Source organism: Akebia trifoliata, chromosome 15, assembly GCF_017979445.1.
Source record: "Akebia trifoliata isolate Shusen 1 chromosome 15, ASM1797944v1, whole genome shotgun sequence".
NCBI classification, from domain to species: domain Eukaryota; kingdom Viridiplantae; phylum Streptophyta; class Magnoliopsida; order Ranunculales; family Lardizabalaceae; genus Akebia; species Akebia trifoliata.
In genome coordinates, this window is record NC_141389.1 from 15,072,886 (window position 1) to 15,090,620 (window position 17,735).

Genomic DNA, 17,735 nt, shown 5'->3' on the forward strand with positions numbered 1-17,735 from the left:
CTTTTTTAAAAAATTAATATAGCAGCGGATAAGTATTGCCGCCACTAAAAAATTTAGTTTTTTAATATAAAAAATCCGGTTTATGAATTAGTTGTGTGTTAATCTTTTTTTAAAAATTAATATAGCAGCGGATAAGTATTTCCGCCACTAAAAAAATTAATTTTTGTAATATAAAAAAATTCGGTTTATGAATTAGTTGTGTGTTAATTTTTTTTTTTAAATTAATATAGCAGCGGATAAGTATTTCCGCCACTAAAAATTAAAATTTTTAATATAAAAAATTTGGTTTATGAATTAGTCGTGTGTTAATTTTTTTTTTTTAAATTAATATAGTAGCGGATGAGTATATCCGCCACTAAAAAATAGTTGTTTTAATTGTTTGGCGGTAGTTTAATTTCCTGTAAGAGCGGATTATTTGGTCCGCTGCGATAGTGCATACTCCAAATGCCCAAACAATTTGGCGCAAAAATTTCGCGGTAATTTTAGAGGGCGAAGCTTCAAAAATCTTCATTTTCTTTCAGCCATTTTCTCTTCTCTTCTTCTCATTCTCTCCATTTCTTTGAAATCCCTAAATCATAGAGTTTTATCCCTTTGTTCTTCCATTTGAGCTCGATTGGAGTTTCAATCGACCCTTCTTCTGTTTAGAGGGTTGGTTCAGCCATTGCTTTCATCGTTTTTGGTAGCGCCAGCTTCGTGTAGCATCGGTTTAGTGTAGCACCGGCTTCGTGGTCGCTGTTGTGAAGGTTGACACCGGATTGTTTCGCCACCATATCTGCCCTGTACCGCCAGGAGCGAAAGGAAGGACTTGAACCCTCAACCTCAGCTGCCACAAGCTCTCCTCAATCTTCAATTTGGATTCACATCTCAGGTACTCTTTTGATGTTGAACTACACTTGTTCTACATGTTTTTGGGCTGAAACCCTAGCTTTTTGATGCAAAAATTTGCAATTAACTTTGAGTTCGAGATGACTGGGATCTCAGATTGGATGAGAGCTTTATTTCAGATTTCTAAACTAGAAAGAAGATTGATAATAAAACGGTGAACATGTCAAAAGAAATGAAGAGAGGAGAGAGATCACTAGAAAGGGTAGAACATAAGGGCAGATTTGCAGTCTTCATAATCAATGTTCTGATGAAATACATCAGAACATATAAAATTGAAAATTTAATGGGGAAAAAAAAAACAAACCTGTTACTTAATGCATCAGAGTCCTATATCTATAAATTAGACATATGAGCAAAAGAAAGTGGCTCTCTCAGTGCTTATAATCCATCATCATCGTCATCCAACAAAGTCTTGTAACAAACAAAACCATCCAAAACTGAGCTGTTTCAAACCAAGAAAAAGACCCTCACACCCTAAATAAAGATTGTGAAGTCCTAGCAAACACTTTATTTCCAGATGCATTTAGGGATATTATAACAGAAACCACCACCAATCATCCAACAAGCCTCCTCTAGTGAGAATCTTTGACCAATTTTTGTAACAAGATCACACAAGTCAGAATAGTTATTGCTGTTTTTTTTTCCCTTGTAATTCACCTATCTCTCTATTGAATGGAATCTTTCTAGAGATCAAACAATCCTGGTTATTCACATTATCTCAAACTCTATCAGTAACTAGAGATTTAAAAGTATAAGTACCTCTTCCTTCTTGTCTTTCTTGCCTCCAATAAAGAACTTTTAACCTCCAAAGATAAGTAATCCCCAACCAATTAAAGTGAACTCTTATTGTGCAGTAGTGGGAACTTTTATTTTTTATTTTTTTCAATGTTTAATCTAATTTATAGTTGGTTGACAAGCTATACAACTTTTTATTATTGTTTTATATTTTTATTTTTTAATGATATTCTCAATGTAGTTGTGAAATTGAAATTTATGGAGATAGCCTCACAATTGTGTTTGTGTGTGTGTGTGATGGAAAAGAGAGGAACACTTCCATGTACAATGTGCTTATAAATTTCTATTGTTAGAAATGATTTGAAGAAGACCGAGGTGACCTTAAGATATGACCTTACAATGAGCGGTACCGTGCACCGCAACAATGTTGCAATTCCCTAAGATATCCAACATGGATTGAGGATAGCCAGGAACAAGGCCTTTTTCTTCATTTAAGAGTATATATCTATTGAGCTCTGGATCAATGGAAACAATTGTGGGGCACCCCAATATAAGAATAGTTTTGAAAACATTTCCATACCTGTTATGTGAGGGCACAAAAAAAAGATACCAAAATTAATGAAAATTATAATGTAAAATAAGGAAACTTCAAGAAAAAGTAGTCATTTTGTTTGAGAATTTTCAGAATTAAAATAGATAGAAGACCCAATAGAACTTCTCTTTAGTATAATATTGGCTGGTTTTATACATATATATCTTACATGGGTTTGTCATGCAAATGAAATCTATTAATTAAAAAAAAATTAAAATAAATAAATAAATATTGCATGTTTACAAGCATGTTAAGCAAACTAAAGCTGGTGTAGACTAGAATAGACAATAAGCCAAGGTAACACTTGTGTGAGTGAAGAGAAACCCCTCATACAACACAAGTCAATCAACTTGGAAACTAGAGCTGAAAACATCTTAAAACAATAGAGATTATTTTATAACAACAAACACAAATTGTAAGAAAACCAGCATAACAAGAAAAACCCAAACCTTAAAAACAGTAAAAGATTATTCTCTAACACATATAAATTTAATATAAGAGAAAACCCATATCAAAGAATAAATTTACTTCAACAATGCATTATCAAAATTGAAAAACAACTAAAAATGAAGAAAATGAAACAAACCCAAGATCCTCAAAAACTGACCTTGGTCCTTGTTTAAGAAACTCTGTAGTCTCTCCAAAAACTGGCCACCCCATTGTACCAAGAGGCAAGCCTTTCCTTCTATATCTAACTTCATGCCATCTTAACAAAGCAGAGCAGATACAGAGCAACAAAACCACTACAAAAACCATCACCAAAATAGCCATTGATGCTCTTAAGATGCTTTAACCCACTTCAGAGAAAACTGTTAATGAAATGGGTTGCTCACAAATGACTTATAGGTAAGTAGTTTATATTGGAAAGACAGACTTATAGGAATACATCAGTCACCACAGTTAACGAACTGATAGTTAACAATGAGGTGGCCCCGGGAATTGCCTTGTCCATTGGTGTCAAGTTGCTGAAATCCAGTCCTCCGTTGCTGCATTGATCCACTATCCTTACCGTTGTTTGAGCACCAGTCCCAGTGTTTGTCACCTACATGTCATAGAGAAATCCGAGTCAGTTTTTATGTAACAAATACACGACACTTATATGATTTTCGCCATGCCAAACATCTATCGACACATTCACTACGAGACACACATGTAAAGCAAAACATTTTGCTTTAACTCTTGGTAGTTGCTTGCACGTACGTGGTAGTTACCTGATGTAGTGTTAGTAGCTGCTGCTAGCAGTGGGAAGCCAATCCACCTATGACTGCCGGAAACACCACAGCTGCCATTGGCAAGGTAATGCTTCTCTGCCCGTGCTTCTCTGTTATTTACGTGACACTATGGACAACCTTTCTTTCTCTTGCGCTGTTCAAGATAGTACGAGTAGATGTCAGTTGGAGCAAGTTGTTAACTTTTCTCTCTCTCTATCTCTCTGTGACAGCTCTTCAAGGTGGGAAACTTGAAGTATTGGACTCTCAAGAAAAACATCAATAGAAATCCAAATTTTGTTGGTAAGTTTCTCAATTTGTAATATTTAATATAAATAAAGATTTCCTTTCTTATATTTTTTTAGAAGTGTCATTGCCTATATAAATATTAATTTCTATGCTTTAATATTTTGAATTCATGGGGAAAAAATTCCTAAAACAGTAGAACATTCATTTTAGAGAAATTCACAATTGAAGCACATTTTGAGGTTTGTGCCATCACTGTCAGTGTGGTTGGGGACATATGCAGGGCATTGGAAGAGGTGTTGCCTTACTGTGGTTGGTTCCCACTCATATTTTCGTAGTTGAGATGAGGTAGTGAGGATGCTATAAAATTCTAAACAATTGCATTCATCATAATAAAGATTATTTGCATTCCCTAGTAACACTGCAAGATCTTGTTTGCTTCAATGATCTATGAAAAATTTATAAAAAAATTGCTTACTTCAATGCTTTCATACTTATTTCTTGTGGAGATTTTAATCCCATGTTGGGTAGGAAAAGAGCTGGTGTGTGACTTATATATGTTATTAATGTGAGAACTCATACCTCAACAAGAGTGTTCTGTGTTTTTTAGATCATTAAAACTCTTCTGACCTTCATATGTACTGAGGAGGAATACATTAGGCTGTCAATGTTGGCCACTGATATAGATGTTCTAGCAACAGAAATGTTTTTTGCTAATGCCAATGAACTCGTTGGGGTTCATTTTTTTAAATTGGTTGAGCTGGTTTATATGGTAAACAATGCTTAGAAACATATGATTGAGAGGGACAACTTCTTCCATCCAGTATAATTAGAAACTTCAAGGTATCCCAGATATTTTATCCTTGATTTTGAGAACTCTCATAGAAGAATTCATGTCCAAAACAATGATTTTCAAGACGTTTATTCGACCAATGGACCAAACAATCCAGACTCACTGCTTGCTCAATTTGTTGAATCAGAGTCTTGACTCCGAAGACAATCCTATGGGCATTTATCTTAAGATCTAATCAGTGATCCATACTTGGCTTTGATTGATCCAATTCAGTTTTATGTGACTAGGCTTATAGTGTACACTCTTTTGCTTCTCCTTGTGTAGTTGCTGCTCCAAACTCCTTTAAGGATGTATGGGAGAACACTCCACTAAATTGGGTGGGTTTTCCCAATTGGACGGTCCACAATTTTTCAACTTGTAAACATGGGGTTAGAAGTTTTGGAATGGGCTGATTTTTGGTGAGGATGATCTTCTAACCGTAGAGATCATCCTCGCCAAAAATCAGCCCATTCCAAAACTTCTAACCCATGTAGGACAAAACATGTTGGGCAAATGGTTGGGTAAATGGTTGGGTGCTGAACATTTCCCTATATATATATATATATATTTTTTGATTTTTTTATTATTTTCCTTTTCTCCCTAACTTTTTGTTTGTATAGTAAAAACAGTGAGTGGGATTCCTGGTTAGTTTTCACCACTGTTATTAATATCCAACACAGTCCACAGTCCACAGTTCTCATATTGGTTGTATTTCCTGATTGACAAGTGCAATTTATTGTTACGACGTTAATAATTAAAATGTCATTGTTCGAAGCCTGTTAGAGCTAGGTTAATGGGTGTATTCTTGTTGCAGTCATCTTTTTTTTCTTCTTAAAAACTGATTACTTGTATTAGACTATGAGTTGTAATGCAATAAAATTCTGCAGTATTTTGCTCAACATATTAACAAGTTGTCCTGTTTTATGGTTATGGGTGAGCATGATCTTGTTAGTATATCCCAAGTGTTGTGCTCATAGCTTATCTAACTTTTTTTTTGAAAGGTAATCGGGGCTTTAAGCAGGCCCCCAACCGACAATAAGAGGGTTACATTCTTACATAGGTGAGACCACTTGCATCCTCATCCACAATACATGACTTATATAACTTATTGGGCCTGCAGAGCAAGGTGCATAAGGATTTTTCTTTTGGAAAAACCCTACTGGCCCAAGAGGTCATGATGGAATGTTGAGAGAATGTGTTTGTTACACCCACCCGATAACTCAGATGTTGGTGTGTACACAAGTGGGAGGTAATGGGTTCAGTCCTTGACCCGCAGGTTTCATCAATGGATTGAAATTTCCCAATGCCAAATGGGTTAGGCATGGTGTTTATTTCCCCATAGTGAGCCTTGGTCTGGATCGGTATCTCCTTGCAGTTTGAGCCCTGTCGAATCTAATCGAATTTCTATATCATTATAATGGATTTAGTTGTTTCAAAAATAGCTTTTTTGCATGCAAAAGTTTTAAAAAATTATGTAATACCGTTAAGTCATATTTTGCTTGTTGAAAATCTTTTTGTTGTAACGTGCCTAAAACTGAATATAAAATCTTGTGGATAGTCTTTGTCCTAGTAATGAGTAAAAAATTATAGGGTGTTCTAAAATTTAGAAAGCTTGCAAGGAACATTTACAGAGGTGTCAATGAAGATGCTGATTCATTGGGCAAGGAAGGTATATTTAAGCAATTCTTGTTAGGTTTGGTTGGGTCAGATGGTTGGCTAGATAGGCACCACTACCCTTGCTGCCATAACCTTCTGTTTTGCCACTACTACTAATAGCCACCACTTCCTCTATGATCTTCACTACTGCCCCAAAGTCCTCTTAGTATTCTTTATTATCTCCACCCGTGCATAATCAATAATATGCTAATAATGCTGTGTTGAAAGTTGAAATGTGATAAAATATTACATTGTGATCTTGTATTGCTGATCACTTTGGTCACTTTTATCCAATACTTATTGATCTAGTCTAAACTATGTCGTTGAATAACTATATCTATGGAACCTTTATTCTTTTATTTCCTTTTGTCCCTACAAACTAATTTTATCATTTGGTTTTCTTAATTTGTTTCACAGTATGTATTCTGTATGGAGCATTGTTGATTAGCCTAGATTCTCTTATCGTGGACTTCTAATCGGTGAGATGCTTTTCGTGCACCAATTATTACATGAGACATTAATTTCAGTTTCCTTCTTATATTTCCCTCTCTTATGCACGGAAACAGATTTCTCATGTATATTGGATAGATTATTTGTAACTTAGGATTTCCATCTAATGCAGAATTCTTAATGGATTGATGAGAAGTGGGTACCTTGTTATCCATCACAAGTTAATTGAACAGTAAAGAAAAATCAAACAAAGATGACAATTTCAGTATATGCTTGTCTGAAAATTTATCATCACTTGAAAATAGTATAGGTGTGGATCATCATCAAGACCCACACCTTATCTTCTAGTGATGAATGTTTTAAATTTAATTAGTAATTGATTATGAGGGATGTATTGCACACTAGAAAACTATTATTACACACTTATACTCAATTTGGGGGTTAGGGAAGAGTGAAATTTAACATGAAAGCTAGAGGTCTAAAAGAGGTACACAAGGAGAATCAAGAAATGTTTGTTGTGCCTTGTATTCTATTGGTGGTGTTCTATAGGCAGAATGGACTGTACATCAGGGGCGATTTCGCGGGTCCATCAAGACCCATACCTTATCTTCTAGTGATGAATGTTTTAAATTTAAGTAGTGATTGATTATGAGGGATGTAGTGCACACTAGAAAACTATTAGTACACACTTATACACAATTTGGGGGTTAGGGAAGAGTGAAATTTAACATGAAAGCTTCTAGAATAACCTTTACTCGTATGAACCAGACTTCCTTTCTTCCTTGCATCAGTTTTAATGTTGTTTGGATCTATGGATACACATAGATCCAAACAACACGAAAACTTATTTTTTCCATCTTCCAAGGAATTTATAATGTAAGAATGTATGAACCACGGGCAAACAAGTAAAGATCAAAGCTGGAATGAACCAATCAGAGCTCTGTGTCAGTAACATTCACTACAGAAACTTAACCAAATTCACTTGTGTACATAAACTAGTTTGATTTGAATGAAAGATTATTTGACTAAAACTGAATTTTCACTGAAGAAACATAGTTGGGCTAACAACTAAAGATCAAAGCCGGAATGAACCAAGATCAAAATGTGCAAGTTGATTAATATGTAGTTCATAAACTGTATGCAAGAAAGCAAGTAATCCAAACGAATTGAAAGTTTACGCTTCTAACAACTACCCATTGATGATCACTCAAGACAGGTTCATGTCAGTTAAAAGAGTTCATTCAGAGGCTGGTTTGGCTATCTGCCAATACACACTCTGGTACCCAGCAAAAGAAATACAAGAATTTTTTATTTTTAAATTAGTACTAAAGGATGTAATTTGAGCACTGGAACAAATGTTTTATGAGAGGAAGAGAATACTAATCTCACCTGCATTTGCCTCTCCTTCTCCATATCAAGATTGTGGCACAACTCTCTGGTTTTTGCACTCTCAAGCTCCAACAGCCGTTGGCTCTCAATCTCGTGCACCACTTCACTTGTTCTCTCCCTAAGTTTCCATAACATGCACTCAGTACCAACACTACACAAACTTTATATCCTTTAGAAACACTTTTTTATTTTTCATGAATACTTTTGAGTAGATCACTTTGTTTCTCCATTTTAGTATACATTTATGAATAAAACAGGATTCAAATTATGGTTTACAGATTGTAAAAAATAGAGGGTTGTATATTAGAATTCAAAATAACTTATTTCTGTACTTATTTGTCCATCTTGCAGATTCCAATTCGAATATTTGGGATAGATGAAGATGTCGAATCCTTGGAGAGGGCTACAATCTGTTTGAAGAAGCTGATAGAGGTATGAGCTACTTCTAGTTAATTTTTTATTTGCTAATGTTCGCAACAAAAATCATCCATCAATTACATGCCAACATATGGTGTCTTAATTTTTTACTTGCTCATTTAATACACGAGGTTTCATGACTAGTAGCAAAACTTAAATTGACTAAATCTGATTTTGATTGATGATCTCATTTTGCAAAGATGGTCATATGTAGTCTTATCCTCTTATATGTAAGGCAGTGTACATTCATATTACTTTCAAAGATAGGATTCCTTTTGGCTTGATTGCTTGATGGTTGGTTTCTTATATCTATTGCAGTTGAAGGATCTTTAGATTTTCACTATTGGGCATGTTATCTTCCAACTTGCTGAAGAGATCCCTTGCATTTCGCAGTTGCAGTTGCTTTACTTTCTAAGGTATGCCTATCAAACAAATCTTCATGCTTTGCAAGATCTTTAGCATGTCTATTTCATATATATGCATTTTTGTGGACATGAAATGGTATAATGAATGGAAGATAAGTGGGATAGTGATTTGGTAGTTGCTACTGTTGTGGTATAAGTAAGAGATGGCTTTGAACTTGCAGCCTTACTACAACAGTGATCCATGTACCGATTCTATTTGCATTGCAGTAATTGCCACTTGAGAGATTAAATTTGTGTATCTTGGAGTTGTCACGAAGAAACAGAACCTTGTCTACAAAATCCATGAATCCATCTTTATTATAAACTTTCTCTTGATTTTGTTTCTTTGTATTAAGTTTATTCCACAAAAGATTATCAAAGTTGAGACAGGGAACAGATATCCATTTATATCTCCATCTTCTTGAAAGAAGGCTTGTGTGAACTACCTCTTTCATATCGATGAATGAGAGTATGTGATAGAGAATAGGGTTAGGTAAATCACTGATTCTGTCTTCATCACCCATACTTGAGCTTCCTTCCATGCTTGTTGCTTTTCTCTTTTCAATCACCCATCCCAATTCCAATTCAAACAACAGAACCCTTTGTAAAGACTTTCTATAAATCTTATAAACTCAAGAGAATGCTAAACTAGAGTTAATCTGAGTGAAAATAAATAATAAAATAATAAAATAATAAAATGTTTCTGTACTACATAATGAGTTTGTGAAATCCTGTATCCAGATTCAAGGTCTTCCAAAACCAGTAACCAATCTCTTTCTGCCGCTATCAATCTTCTCTGGGCTTGATAATCCAGTCTTATCTTCATACATTTTTTCTAAGGTCTGTAAACAATATGACCAGCATGATAAGCAAAACTGACATATTTTCCACAGTAGTGCCAAGATAAACCAAAAGAAAATTATATTGAAACAGAAATTTCTAGTTTTAAAGGCTTTATGGCATTAATTAAGGAAATTAATACGCATCATTCCCTGATCATAAACTGAACAGTATTTATGAGGAGAACACCCTTTGAGTTGCAATAGACTTCAATTAAAAAGAATGATAAAAACTCTTCTTCTTAATCTCCTTTTTATTTTAATAAAAAACGAAGTTATAAAAAATGATAAAAAGTACTAACTTATTGTCCCCAGAACATCATTGTAAGTTATCATTTTGCAAATTAAGCAATTGACAACTTGTTTCCATGGACTAGAGAAAGGAATAGAACATCAGGGACAAACCTAATTCTTTTGTTTCTCTAGAACATCACGTCGGGAAATAATCATCAAGAATCTCATAAATGGCCAAATTAATGTTCTTCTGATAAGAAATCTATTCCTTGGAATTATTAAATGTCCAAGCAACATTACAGAAAAGTAGTTATTAGTCCTACCACAATATTATGTCAACAATAGTTGTTACCCGACCTGTTAACATTTCTATGCATGATTTTATACTTAAACAAGAATTCAACTTGATTCTACACTGTGATAAATCTGTGTTCATAGGAATTCATGATACTTGCAGATTACATATAGTAAAAAAATGTATAAAATGATTTATCGAACCTTTTGAATTGAACTATTTTCTGTGTTTTCTTATATATAATGGACTGGGATGGTTTGAGATGAAAGCTCTAATGTCGAAGCTACAATACATGGCAAGTTATAAGCATGTGATGGACATGGGCGAAGCTAGTGGGGGCAATCCTAAATTCCGTGTATTTTATCACATTTACAGATTATGGGTGCTTTCGTTGAGCTGTTTTCTACTTTACCAGGTTTCACATGTGTATCAGATACTGAAGATTGAGGTGCTATCAAGGATGATCCCATTTTTTAATTTTTCAGTCATTGAAAAGATTTCAGTTGATGCTGTTAAATCTAATTTCATTTCCATGAAAGTTGACCATCAGAAGGGTGCCATTCTCTTTGGTAGTTTGGTAAGTTGAAAGCATATTGTCATGCACGTATTTGCTTAGAAGCATTCAATAGTGTTTCTATTGAGTGTTTGGACTTTTGTTTTCTTTTTTCCTTCTATATTGTAGATAAGGAACACTAGAGGCTTCTTGCTCGGAAGTCAATAATTGAAAAACAAAGGAAGAATGAAGAGCGTCAAATGTTGGAAATGGTAATTCTGTGCTAACGTGAACAACAGGTATGTTTTGTGCCCTTTTCGATTGGTCTCATTGCTTAATTTACCCACATACACTTCATAAATGAAGAAGAATGATCTTTTTGTCCATAAAATTTTCACTGTTTAGTTCAAATTTTGCCTGTGTTAGTGCGGGATTAATCAAAGTTAGTGTGGCAATAGCAGCTCTCTTATATTATTTATTTTAAAGTTTTCAATCTGTACAGGTTGGAGGATATAGGTTAAATGTATATATATATATGAAAAAAAATTACAGCAGTGGATACAAATTCCGTCTTTATATATTGTTTTTGAAGGATATATAATAAATTTTTTTAAAAAAAAAAAAGCGTATAGCAGCGGATTTTAATATCCGCCGCTATATGTGTTATATTTTTCTATTAAAAAACTGACCTATGGTAGCGGATATTAAGATCCGCCGCTATAGGTGTTATATTTTTTTTTTTATTAAAAACTGACCTATGGCAGCGGATATTAATCTCCGCCGCTATAGGTGTTATATTTTTTATTTAAAAAATTGACCTATAGCAGCGGTTTTTAATATCCGCCGCTATATATGATATATTTTTCATTTAAAAAAAATTACCTGTTGTAACGGATATTAATATCCGCCGCTATATATACATTATATTTTATTTAATAAAAATTGATCTATTGCAGCGGATATTAATATCCGCCGCTAAAAGTAATACCTGCAACAGCGGAATACATTATCCGCTGCTATAGTTAGCGACGGAGGAATCTACGACGGATCTCTGATTCCGCTGCTCATCGCCGCAATATCTTTTACCGGCGGACAAATTACCCTGTAGCGGCGGAAAAATCCGCCGCTGTAGATTAAAAATGTTGTAGTGAATACAATCAAACATATCAAATATATAAGTTTTAACGTGAATTTGAAATAACTGATTAAATTCTATATTTTTGGAAACTCACCACAAATTTTTAATAAAAATCTAAATGCAATTTTCATAATTTACGATTACTAATAGAAATTGAGAATTCCTTACAATCTTTGTGCGAAAGGATCGAAGGGCATGCATGGAAATCAAGGTGAACGACATGGAAATCGAGATGGCTCGAAGTTCGAGATGACTGATTTTCATATCTAACCTGATGGTTTCGAAGATTTCGACGCAATTGTCTTTTCTCCCTTTTACGGAGAAAGACGGTTTGACCCCGAAACAAGTAAAATCCGAGGTCGAAGTTTTGAAATCCCTGTATATATATACGACTGATTTTTGACGATATGGGGTGAAAGAGAAGATGAAATGAAGAGATCTTAGGTGGGTTTTGTAGAGAACACGGCTGCGGACATTTCTTCCTTTTGCGTCGGTCGACGACGGTGAGCCATTTGTCGTGAATCGGAGGTCGAAATTCGAAGAAAAATAATAATTTTTTTTAATGAATTGGCTGGTTTGGGTTGTTTAAAACGAAAGTGAATAGTGAAAAAATTAAAAAAATTTATTTATATATATCTTGGGATGAAATCGGTATTTTGCCTATTGTTTCGATCGATGATAACTTGACCGTCCGGACTTCAAAAGTGATGAATGAATACTTTATTTTGCCTAATTTTTCATTCCAGATCTAATGATATAGTCAATTTTTTCAAATTATGTCTCTAACAAAAATTTATATTTTTAGCCTAAGGTGACCCCTAAAATGGATGTCATTTTCGTTTTTGATGATAATTCGACTTCCTGATCTCCAAAAATGACAAATAAATAGTTCATGTTCAATAATTTTTTGTTATAAATTCAATGATATAATCAAATCTTAATAATTCTTGTTCTAGTAAAAAGTTATTATTTTATCCTGGTCTGACTCGATAATCGAGGATTTTACAACTTTTATATTTGGACTCGCATTTGAGCATGCTTACAGGCTAAAATATGTTTTTCGATCATTTTGAATCCAATGGTGAGGTCAGATTCCATTAAAAATGATCAGAAACATCCTAAAGTTTTACCCCTAAGTCCCACTTTCAAGATTTTCTCAAAATTTCCCTATTTATTTTTTTCGAGATACGAATTGAAAACTCGGGGTTTTACATTCTCCCCCCTTAATAAAAATTTCATTCTCGAAATTAAAATCATACCTTATCGAGTTTTATTGCGATTCCATTAACACGACATGTATAATAAACAACACCTATTTTCGATTACCATATATTCTTAGTCCCAAGCCAATCTCATTTATAACTCGTAAACTTATGTCTCCTATACTCTGTCAACCCAACACATTCATTAATTAATCACTCTAATTCAAACTCATACTCCAATTAATCCATTATTTGTATAACCCTAAGATAACAATCAATTCACCTTATATCACTTCCCCACCAATATCTATCAATAACAATCATTTCACATCTTCTATATTCTTTATCTTTACTTCTCTCATCAATTGCACCGTCTATTATATTTTACTCATACTTACCCTGATTATTACTCCTCATTGCATAGGCTTATCACAAACACATCACTATTATTTGCACACCATTTAATACTCCTTAATAAAATAATACACAACCTTCACACTTGTTATATCCCTACTATAATACAAATATTTACTAACACTAAATTCGCAAACTGCATTAAAATCTCTATTCCTAATACGCCAATATCTTTATATTCAATGCAGTATTCCATTTTTGCTTACCATGACATCTCCTCAAGGCATTTGTCATGATTTTCATGATTTAAAACCTTAATCAAGAGGGTAAATCTTACATCAAATAAATTATTTCGCAACTAATCACGTGTGAAGGGCCTGGCAAATATTTCTTCAACATGGACACGTGGAACATCCAGTGAACTTGCTCAAAATCAGTTCAACTACTTCAAACGGTTCCATAAGCTGCAAGTCACATGCTTTCTTTCTCTACTCCCAAAATTACAATATTTACCAGTTACTGTTTAAATATCATTGTAATATCAATTAATCATTATTCATGTAACTTTATATTTTGCCTAAATCATGCATATTTCCACTTATCATCCAATATTGACAGTACCACAATTAACCTTTACAAATCTCACAACTATCTCTCATGACTTTCAATTCATAAGCAATATTACTATCTTACCTTCTTCATTTATTTCTCACAATTCCATTAAGTCACCATTAATGCAACCTTGTCACAAAATCATTCCTTCTCTCATTTTACTTTGACCTACCTTGCTTTCAAAACACATTTTCTATCTAACTATTCCCTACTATAATTCTAATCCTTTTAACTCTACTTTTAGCTTATCCAATTGCCAAATCCAACATGTTCCATTATTCATAAATCTACCCCTTACCTCTCATAATGAAATTCATTATTCACACGTCGACGAGTTTACCTCCAAATACTCATTCATTTTGATCGCTTACCAAATTTCAGTTTTAGATTGTACACTTATACTCTATAGGTTTTTACCTAATCTTTATAAAAAGTCTCATTCTTTCTTCACAAGGTATTATTCTAAACATCACTTACTAACAAATATTTTTAGCCTTTACGCATACAAATCCAACATCATATTATTACCATGTTATAAATGTACTCATCGCCATAACACATATTTTCCCGTGTAATATTCTTTTCTACCCTACTCTACTGTGCATATCTCGTCAGCATTCTTTGTCTCCTAGTACTCAACAACCTTTTGTCAATCATAGTCTTCTGGTGGCGTAGACAGTTTTATTACTCGGCCTATCTCGACAATTTCTAACTTTAGTAAGTGTGCATAATCTTATCAGAAGCATATGATCTAAAGGAAACAACATTGAATAGAAGTCCAATTTTCTAACATCATAATTAGAAATCGTACCTTCCAAAATTTCGTCAGAGACAGGTACTTTCTCGTGGTTTACCACCCTGCTTGAGACTGCGATAGATGGCGCTCTCTCAGAATATGTCCCACCTGATCACACGCGAAACATGTCGATGATTTTGTCTTCATAGATTTATGTGGAGTGGGAAGTTGGTAAACTGGAGTTTGAAATCTCTGGACCTGTCTTGTTGGTATTCTTGGCCCCACTGGCCTCATTGGAGTCCTAATTTCTCTATGACTCGGTGATGAGGGAATCCTACAACTAGGTGGTGAAGTAGCTCTATATTGTGGATAAACTAATCCAGGGGTGGGTGGCCTCAAATATATATCGGCTTTTTTACCGGGTATGATCTGAAAGAACTCTTTTTCTAGTACTAGTTCGGTCTGGTTGCGATGGTGTAGGCATGTCATCAACCATGTTAAAATCCGATGGCTTTATTATTTCTTCAATTGGCCCATCCAACATCCTTCTGAACCATGCATCTTTTATCGATCGATGTGGACCCGAGCATTGCTTCCCTTTATGTCCCAACTTACCACATTCATAGCATGCCACTACTCTTTCTTTTGACTGGTTTATGAGTATATGTTGTTGTTTCTTACATATGAGCGGGTATATCAATAGTCTCGCTTCTTATGTATGGTCGTTTTCCCTGTTACTCCGCTAGTTTTGTAAATGTTTGCCTCTTATTGGGTCCTAACTGCCCTTCTTCAAATAGGCTCTGAAGCGATAATTGTAATATCCCTACTTCTTCTTGTAGTCCTCCCTGTGTTGGGATGTTTACCTTTGGCCAGGCCAAAACATTAAGCCTGACCGTTGGTTATCTCCAAACTGCACAATTTCTTTTTCTGGCCATTGGTAACCAATGACTAGGCTAAAAATTAAGCCTCACCATTGATTGCCTCCATACCAGGCCACAACATAAAATGCAATTTATATGTTGGCGCGACAGGGGTCTTTGTGACCATAGGAAAAAATGGAGTGTCTATAGTACTATAATAAGATATACCTCATACATTTTATCAATAATAAAGGAACTACATTTGGGACGTAGATCAAGGCTTGAATCATAGATAAGATAGAAGAGTAAAAGCAACTGAGTCCATCTTAAAATTACCCTAGAAAGGTACGCAATTCCAATCCAAGGAATTCACTCAATACTTTTCTTTCTTGAACTTTTGTCTGACTTAAGAGTTGGAGGCTTTGCAAGGACATACAAGTCCTCGCCTTAGTTCAGACAGAAGCAACAGAGGTTGGCCAAACAAAAAATTTCCTCCAAATATATCATTCACGATCACGAATCGTTAAAAATGATCGCAATCTTCGTTGGAAGACCTAATTATATGAAGGAAAAAAAAACCTCCTACATGGTCTTTTAAGTAATTTTCCCAATACGCTAACGTATCTCTTCCTCGAGCCAACACTTTGAAAGAAAAAAAAAAGATCCTTTTAGGGATCACCTAGATTCTTATAATTGAATTATTACCTTAGGTGCATTCATGGTCACCCACTTGCAATTAAAAAAAAGAAAATCCATTCTTAAGGTCAAGACTTTACAAAAATGGTCCCAAAACTATGACCAAATGAGGCATCTTTCCAATTCACACAAACCCTACCGTTACAGCATTAATTATTCAACTCTTTCTAGAAATGACATTTTAGTCCCTTCTCATTTGTTTTGAGTCACCCCACTTATAGTAAGACGAAGAGGGAATAATAAAAACCAAGTTTTGGTGATGTAAGATTAGGTTCTTCTAACAAACACAGCGTGCACGATAAGATACTCTTCTCTATCCCTCAATCAAAAGAAAAACTCTATTTAGTCTATTTCAGGGGATCCATGGCGTGCCTCCAAGTGGCAAACTGGCGTGCCTTCACGATTTTTTTGATTTACGTTGACCAGGTAAAGGAGAGGACAAAGACTAAGTCCCACTAAACCAAGATAAAAAAATTCATGAAAATTAGATTGAATAGACCTGTGTCGAGTATTTTGTTTCCAAGGTTGCCCTCGTAATTATGAAAAATGACACTGGTATTTCAAAATGGTTTGACTTGGTATTATGTAGGGTACGGATGAATCTGTAGTAAAATAGTTTTTCTGAACAAAAAAAATGCTATCTGTTGATCGTTTAGAATATTTTTGAAAATTATTTTTCAAGAAAATATGATTTTAAGAGTAAATATTAATGAGTAAATAAATTTCCTAAATCTAAATGACCAACTATGATTTGATATAAAATTATTGTGTTAATTAAACAAAAACAATCTTTTTATCCTTAACTATTTTGCAAACTCCCAAAGTGAGTGTTAATAAATTAGACATGGCTTGGTTTATGATAATTTTTTGAAAGATAGGACTGGCTGACTCATGAAAATTAAAAGGATTCATGAGAAAACAAATAGTCCCAATTGATCGTAATGACAAAATCGAGTGGTTGGGATTTTTATGTGTTGAAAATGCATATCCCATTGATACTTATCTTGAGAGAAAATACCAATCATTGCATTTCGCATTTTCGATCATGTGTGTTTTTTTTGTTTTTTGTTTTTTTTGTGTGTCATTTTTCATGAGTAATCCCATCCCTGATCTTTTTCGAATTGGCCTTAGCTTCAACATGCGAAATCATATACTATTAAAATTTAGGGCTAAGGGCTTAGTCCATTTAATTATAGCTCTACTTACAGAAATCATCTCACCCCTCAAAAAATTTATACCATGGGCTAATCAGGCATTTTGTTAACAGTCAACAGTTAAACAGGGACGGACATGTTTGGCATAAAGAATGTCTGCAATTAGAGGGACAATATCAATTAAAAAAAAAGTTACAGAAAATAACAAGCATACAAAAACAACTCAAAATGACAAAGTTTGATCTATCTAAAGTGCACAATATAGAGAACTCAGTCATATTTAAAAAGCATAAATTCCCATTGACAAC

The 17,735-nt window shown here is 34.2% G+C and overlaps 1 long non-coding RNA gene across 3 annotated transcripts; it reads left to right on the plus strand.

Moving 5' to 3' along the window:
• The first annotated feature begins 391 nt into the window (after positions 1 to 391).
• On the plus strand, positions 392 to 10,975 carry LOC147384414 (uncharacterized). 3 transcript variants are annotated; one of them, XR_015173004.1, is made up of 7 exons: positions 392 to 868; positions 3,654 to 3,723; positions 6,572 to 6,633; positions 8,345 to 8,425; positions 8,729 to 8,826; positions 10,598 to 10,759; positions 10,865 to 10,975. It is a non-coding gene; the product is annotated as an uncharacterized LOC147384414 (long non-coding RNA). The 3 variants fall into 3 exon arrangements; XR_015173003.1 differs by lacking the exon at positions 392 to 868 and adding an exon at positions 3,047 to 3,508; XR_015173002.1 differs by lacking the exon at positions 392 to 868 and having other exon boundaries at positions 3,047 to 3,723.
• Positions 10,976 to 17,735: the final 6,760 nt, after the last annotated feature.